Genomic DNA, 8211 nt, shown 5'->3' with positions numbered 1-8211 from the left:
TTCTGTTCCATTTTAACTGAACGGGTTTTCCCTGATATTGTTCAATGGAAAATTCAAGTCACAATTTGGAACTTGCCTCCACGTGGAGTGGGACGGATACATTAAAGAGAGGGGTAGAATAGAATACGAGGGAAAGATGACACAGGGTACCAGAGAATAGTTTAAGATAAGGAAAGAAGACAGGAGGCTCAAATGGTGCATAAAGACTGCATGGTCGACTGTTAGGTCGAAAAGCCTCTTTTCGCCATATATCCAATGGAATTTAACCAAACCAATGAACACCTGGATGTAATATTATGGCTACACCTTCAGCTTCTGGGCATCCATGAGAAAAAAACAATTTCTTTCTCTCTATGAGAACGCAAACATACCAGTGTATGAATTACAAGCAGGGGCAGGCTGCTTGAATGCTTGAACCCTCCAATCTGCTCCTCAATTTAATATGATCATGGCAGATCTTATTATAACCTCAACACTGCATGCCTAGCTACCTTTGTTAATCTTTCAACCCCCTGTTTATCAAGTATTTTTTCTATCTTTGACTTTAAAAATTCAGGAACTCTGCTTCCAACATTGTTTAAGGAAATAAGTACTTCAGTTCCTCTAAGAGAACAACATTTGCCAAACAGTCAATCCTTATTTTTTAACAGGTGAAGTTTAGTTTGAGATTCTTTCACATGAACAATCCTCTTCACAATCAGTGTCAAAATCCTGCAGGCCTTCCCTGTTCTATTCAAGTGTCCTCTCACTCTTCCAGGCTCCAATGCTGTAAGACCAGCTTGTTCAACCTTTCTAAGTAAGACAACCTGCTCATTTCAGATTTCAGTCCAGTGAACTTCCACAGAAATACAGCAGACTCTGGTTAAATGGGACACATCAGGAGCAGTACATTTTGGCCCAATTAAGCGGCTGCCCCCATTAGCCAAAGTTTCATGGACATAGTTAAATAGGTAGAAAAAAGACAAACTACCACTTAACTGAGAAACAAATTATGTAATTAAATGAAATACAGAATAAATTACAACACTACCAAACCTACTACATTACTATAGAACTGTGTATTAGTTCCTAGTAGTTAATGACAGAGCAAATTCCTTCATTTCATGCTGGCATGTCCTTCTGCTTTACTGTAAATGAACAAGATCAGTACAGCAACCTAGTGCAGATTGTGGACTGCCTTCATACAATGCTTTCAACAGTTGAATCTTAAATTTCATCGTAACATTCAAGATGATTGTTAATACCTTCAAGTTCTTCATAGTTCCTGACTTGTTGAAATAGTGTAATCGTTTCATTTTCACCCCCACCCGTTTCTGACATCTCCAAGCCTGAATGCTTGAAACTGCAGTGAGCAAAACAGTTTCGAGTTGTCTTACTGTTTGTTACTCACCAACTATCAGTGAAAAAAATCACTGCTTTTTGAACACAAGCAGGCAAGTGATGCTATTTAAGACCTGTTCACTCAAAGCACAGTGTAGTGTCTGCCAGCTACATGATTTGCACACGACTGATGCTACTTAGAAACTCTTAGCAAAAGTCTCCTGCCCCTATTGAGTGGGTTAGTATCCCAAATAAACAAAGGGAATCCCAGCTATTTTCTTGATGTGTTTTTGTTCTTTAAGAGTTGTCCCAAATAAGCAGCTGCCCTGATTAACTAGAATCCACCATACTGCCCATGCCTTAGCACTCTTTTCTCTGAATCAGACATATTATCACTGAGATATGACATGAAAGTCGATGTTTTATGGCAGCAGTACAGAGCAAGAACCTAAAAATCCTTTAATTACAAAAATAAATTTTAAAAAAAGAAATAATGAGGTGGTGTCCATTGGTTCATGGATTGTTCTGAAATCTGACAGTGCAGTGGAAAAAGTGATTCCTAAATCATTGAATGTGAGTCTTCAGGCTCCAGCATCTCATCCCTGATGGTAGTAATGAGAAGAGGGTCTGGTTTGGATGGATGTGATCCTCTTGAGGCACCATCTCTTGAAGATGTCCTTCATGTTGTTCCCATGATGGAAATGGCTGAGACTATAACACTATGCAGTCTCTTGTGATCCTGTGCATTGGAGGTTCTGTACCAAGCTCTGATCAACCAGACAGAATTCTCTCCTCTGAACATCTATAGAAAATGTTAAAACTCTTTATTGACATATCAAATCTCCTCAAACTCTTAATGAAGCAAAGCCTCTAGGATCCCTTCTTTGCAATTGCAGAATAAAACAGTAGATGTGGTCTCATCAATGTTCTTCATAACTGAACCATTGCCTCTCTGCTTCAGTACTTAATTCCACTAGCAAAAAGAATAACATCTGGTTTGCTTTCTTAGTTACTTATTGTGCCTGCATACTAGCCTTTTGCAAATCTTGCATTAAGACCTGCTCCACATCTCTGTACTTTACAATCTTTTACCATTTAGATAACATGCTTCATTGTTTCCTCGCAAAATGGAAAATCATATATTTCCCATGTTACAGTATATTCCATTTGCAATATATACGCTCACTCAGTTAATCTATCTCTATCCATTTGTAACTACAATGTATTCATGTATATTTTAACCCTTATGGGTTCCTGTCAGGCTTCCCTGTGTGTTGTGTACTGAACATAATGTGAGAGGGTATTCTGGGTAGATGATTTACAACAAAATAAGCGGCAGCATGTTGGTTCCTCACCTCTCCATCTTATGCGTGTTATTCATGGCCACTCGGCTTCCCAATATTGCAAACATAGCAACTGGCAACGAGCTGACAAGTCCCTATGCGATACTTTTTTTTTGTTTCAGCAAAAAAATGTAGCATTGGCAGTGTGTATCACTGTGCAATGTGAGTGAGTGAAAAGAATTGGCTGTACACTATGAGAAAGTAGCCGCAGGAAGTGCAGTGAGTGAAGAATCTGAGGGGAGAGAATGAGAATGGGATGGTTAAATAAAACAAATAAGAGAGGGAGAGAGATAAGACCAGTTAACTTTTCTGGAAGGTGGTTGTGTTTGAAAATGACAACGATGTTTGGGTGTATGGGGCCGTGTGATGAAATGGCAGAGCAATGCAGTTCATGTACTGAAAGATTTGAATATTTTGCACTGACAAATCAAATTTCAGATGATATTCATGTTCCAACTGTTCTGACTGTGATGTGTACAAAAATGTTTAACTTACTACGCAATATAGTGCAACCTGCGAAGACTGGCAATAAGCCTCATGGGGGCAAGTTAAAGTCTTAAAGGATCACTATTCACCTAAACTTTTGATTATTCCTGAGAGGTTTGGATTTCATGAAAGGAACCAAGAAGAAGATGAATCTATTTCGCAGTTTGTGATGGTGCTGAAGCAATTGTTTGAACACTGATATTGTGCAGTCTCTGAATGACATGTTAGGTGATAAACTCATATATGGTCTGAGTATTGAGGCAATTTAGAGACGCTTGCTTACAGAAGACAGACTAACATTATAGAAGGTAATTGAGATCAGTACATCTATGGAAGTGGCAGCTAAAAAAGCACAGCTATTAAGTGCATCTTCCCAAGTTCATAAAATTTCTACTGACTTTAAGAATAAGACATGTATTGGCAATCAATGTTGCCACTGTGGCAAAGCTGGTCATTCAGTGAAAGAACGTTGGTCTAAGGGCTTAGATTGTCGAAGCTGTGGTAGAAAGGGAAATATTGAACGCACCTGTAAAAGTAAAAAGACACTGTCACCAACAGCAGTGTAATAAAGAAAAATGACTTCTGGAAAAACAAAAAGAAACGTGAACAAGATGAATCATACTGAGGATGGACTGAATGGCTCTCATTCTGTGGTTCAAAATTCCATTTAATATCAGAGAATGTATACAAAATAAAAAACAGACATTCTTGTTCTTTGGAGACACCCACAAAAACAGAAGAGTTCCTCAAAGAATGAGTGACAGTAAAGACATTAGAACCCCAAAGCCCCCCTATGGCACCCCCCCTCCCGCCACACGCTAGCAGCATGGCAATGAAGAAGCATTGTATGTTTTATCTACTTCAGGACACAATGTCGGCTATTGGGTGACCCCAGGGTTGGATGGGGCCACAGTGAGGATGCAGGTGGACATGGGCGCTGTAGTATCACTGGCGCCAGAGACAGCTCACAAGGAGACATTGAAGCATCTCACACCAGAAAAGGACAAGGTTGACTTTAAAGACTTCTACTGGTGAGGTTGTTCCAGGGAGGGGAGTATTACATGCTACAGTGGGATTAACGAACAGAGAAAGAAACTTCCACTGTACTTTGTTAAAGGTAGTTATCCAGTGCTTCTGGGCTGCTTATGGTTGGAGCAGCTCAAGCTCAACAGGCAGTAAGTGCGCTTGATTAGTAGGAGCGCTGGTCTACAACACAGAAGCATTCAATGGAGAACTGGGCAGTATGAAAGGAATCACTGTTAAGCCCAACACAACACCCAAATACCCAAAGGCAAGACCTGTTCCATATGCCCTCAGACCGAAGGTAGAGACTGATCCAGAGTAAGGTATTGGAACCAGTGTCAGTAAGAAAATGGGCAACTCCAGGTGTCCCTGTCCTAAACAGGAATGGGTCTTTAAGGTTTTGTGGAGACTTCAAGGTAACCTTAACCCAGTTCTTATGGCTGTACAATACCCTCTTCGCCTCATTGATGACCTATTTGCAGGAGTGGTTGGATGACAGACATTTAGAAGGATTGACTTGTGTCAAGCATACTTGCAGGTGCACGCGGAGCCAGAGTCACAGGAACTATTGACCATAAATACTTATAAAGGAGTGTTTGGGTATTAAAGCTTCCACTTGGCATCACTTCTGCTCCCGCACCTTTTCAGTGAGCAATGGACCAGATCCTGAGTGAATTGACATCCAGTGCTAATTGGATGACTTACCCATTACTTAGAAAAATGAGTGTGAGCACTTACAAAACTTGGATGCTCAAGGAATATGGGATAAGGGTTCAGAAGGATGTCAGTTCTTTCAACCTTCTGTTAAATATCTGGGTCATGTCATCAACAACTCAGGGCTTCACAGAGCACCGTCAAAGGTGAAGACAATCGTGGAGGCTCCATCACTATAGAATGTAAGTCAATGAATATATTTCTTAGCACTATGCAAAGTTTGTTCGTAACCAAGCTGGCATGCTAAAACCTCTTCATGAGGTTTTAAATAAATCAACACATTGGCAGTGGACAGATCGCTGTGAAGAGTTCTTTTAAAAAAGCCAAAACAGCTTTGCCCCAATCTGAAGCACTGCACGCACTTCAACACATCACTGCCCATACTTTTGGCCTGCGGCACAACACCCTATGGGTCTGGGGTGGTTATCTCACACAGCATGCCGCTGGGTCAAGAGCATTCAATTACTTTCACATCGAGGACATTAAACAAGACAGAAAGCTTCCATGCCTAGAATGAGAAGAAACCACTTGCAATTGTCTTTGGAGTTAAGAAATTCCATCAATTTTTCTTTGGTCAACTATCTTACATGACTGATAGATCATTATCCCTTGACATCATTTTTTTGTCCACAAGTGGGCATTCCTTCTCTGGGTGCCAGTCGAATACAATGTTGGGCTCTATTACTATCTGCATACAGGAGGTTCGAACACCATTCAAAACCATCCAAACTTCCAGAGCCATCTCCAAAAAAGATCTCTTACTTCATGGAAGTACCCACAGCTCCAGTAACTGTGGCACAAGTCTGGAAGCTCACGCATATTAACCTTGTTCTATCCAAAGTGGTGGACATTTTTAACTCACGAATGGAGAGAAGAACCAACCATAGAATTGAAACCTTACCAGGCCTAGTGGAAGGAACTCACAGTCCAAGCAGGACGTTTACTATGGGGCTACCGTGTTGTCATTCTTCCACCATTAAGAAATCAAGTGCTTGATGAGCTACATCCAGGACACTGTGGCATAGTGCTCATGAAAAAAATCGCACACAGCTACTTCTGGTGGTCAGGTCTGCATGAAACCAGTGAGGACAAGGTCAAAATTTGCCTACATTTTCAGTGAGTGAGAAATGCTCCTCAACTTGCTCCCTTGAATCCATGGGAATGGCCTGAAGGACCATGACAGAAGATTCACATATATTTTCAGGACCTGTAGAAAGCCAGATGTTCTTGGTTATAGTAGGACCCACGAAGGAAATGGCCGAAGACTGTCATCATGAAGAGCACTATATCTGAAAAATACATTGAGGAGCTACTTTCCATCTTTAGCTAGTTTGGGCTTTCTCAACAGCTTGTAAGTGGCAATGGCCCACAATGTCTGTCTAAAAGGCTCAAAGCACTTATGGAAGCCAACAGTATTCAACACATCAAGTTAGCACCATATTATCCAGCCACTAATGGGCTTGTTGAGCGATTCACACAAATAAAGAAACAAGCCCTCAAGACGTCAGTGTGAAGTGGATCCATCAACCAGCATCTTAGCACTTTCTTTCTGACATACAGAACTCACCTCACACCACCACCAAAATGGCTCCAGCCACTGCACTGATAAAAAGACAGCTTTTCTCCCAGTTTGACCCTCTTAGATCCTCAAACACAAATAGATCGCGCTAAGCGAGCAGAGAACCCAAGCAGATTATAGAAATGCCAAGGCGAAGTATAGAAGTTTCACAGCCGGGGGGGGGGGGGGGGGGGGAGAGTGCTTGCCAGGATCTGCATCTCTGGGTCAAAGTGGATGCCCGTAACAGTGGTGGCACAAACTGGTCCTGTGTCATACACGGTGGAAACTAGTCACCACAACCTCTGGAGGAGGCATGTCAATTAGCCAATACCCACTTCTGAGGCTATGAGAAACCAACACAAAGTGACCAGTCCAGATCCGGTTGTAGAAATGGGACAGGATTCTGAGACAACGACTGTAGAACCTCAATGACTGAGTCAGTGCTCCACAACGCCTGTTCTTTTTGAGGTGCCCCCTACTGACAATGCAGTATCCAAGCCAAGATCTATACAGATACCACCAAGAGATAAAATAACCGGTGTCATCCTCAGATTGTCGTCATCCTCACAGGAACAGGAGGCCTCCAGACAGACTGCATCTCTAGTTTAGCACATGGCCCTCAGCACATGGGCAGAATAATCCCCAGGGTTATGTCTGGGAATGGAGGTAGTCTACCCTCTTTCTTTAGTTTAGAGAAAAAAGATTCTGTTGTCGGTTGAATTTGATGATTGCTCCATTGAATATTAATGGTTCAGCAGCTGGTCTGTGTATCGGAAGGGGAAGGAACTTTTTAAATAAGGGGGAAGGGATGTGTTATGTATTCATGTATAGTTTGATCCTTGCGGGTTGCTGCCAAGCTTTCTTGTGTGTCGTGTACTGAATGTAACGTGATAGGGCATTCTAGGTGGATGAAGTACCAGTAAAGTAACCAGCTGCATATTTATTCTTCACCTCTCCACCTCTCGCGTGTGTTATTTACGGCCACTTGGCTTCCCAGTACCACAAACATAACAGTAACCTCGATTCTATCTTCTTCACAGCTTCTTTTCCAACCAGCAAATATTGCAACAATATCTTTGTGCATTTTCCAAGTCTATCTTTTCAAATTCCCTTGATAATCATATAGCCTATCCTCACAACATAACTCATTTAGCCAAGAGCAGCAAAGTCCTTATAGGCAACAGAAGAGTTGTTCCCTCAAGTCCATTGGTCCACTGCTGGTTCTAACTCAGGATATCAGTTCTGAAGCTTGAGTGAACACCTGCCTTTCTGCTTCAGGATAAAACTGCCAAATGTACAGTAACACAAATAAGAGGTTAAGCTGAGACCCTGTTCAGGTGAGTATATTTGGCAAAAAGCAACATTGTTCTGGTATCTTGGCCAATATTGAATCCCATAACACAAAGATAAACAATTTAATTGCTCTGAATTACAGAAAAAAATTCTCCAGTCAGAGCAGGCCCCTCTGAAGTTACGTGTAATTTCTTTAGATCATCGTTAAGCGTAGTCCACAAGGTTTGGCTTTTCTTATGGCTAAATTTGAGTGGTTGCAAAGATTCAAAGAGAAGTTGTCTATGCACTGGACCAAATCCACTTATAGCAATTTAGGATTCTCCAACAGCAAAGTTACATCCGGAAGTAATTCTCCGTGAGGGCAGCATTTTAGGACGTCCTGTCACTGGGAAAGGTGCTACAAGAAAACCATTTCCTTTTTAGCTGTGTTAGGCTTCTTCTTAATACCAGACTTGACTTTATTTCACGGCAATG

The sequence above is a fragment of the Hypanus sabinus genome, chromosome 6 (assembly GCF_030144855.1).
Source record: "Hypanus sabinus isolate sHypSab1 chromosome 6, sHypSab1.hap1, whole genome shotgun sequence".
In the NCBI taxonomy this organism is placed as follows: Eukaryota; Metazoa; Chordata; class Chondrichthyes; order Myliobatiformes; family Dasyatidae; genus Hypanus; species Hypanus sabinus.
Note: the sequence above shows the minus strand (reverse complement) of the source record.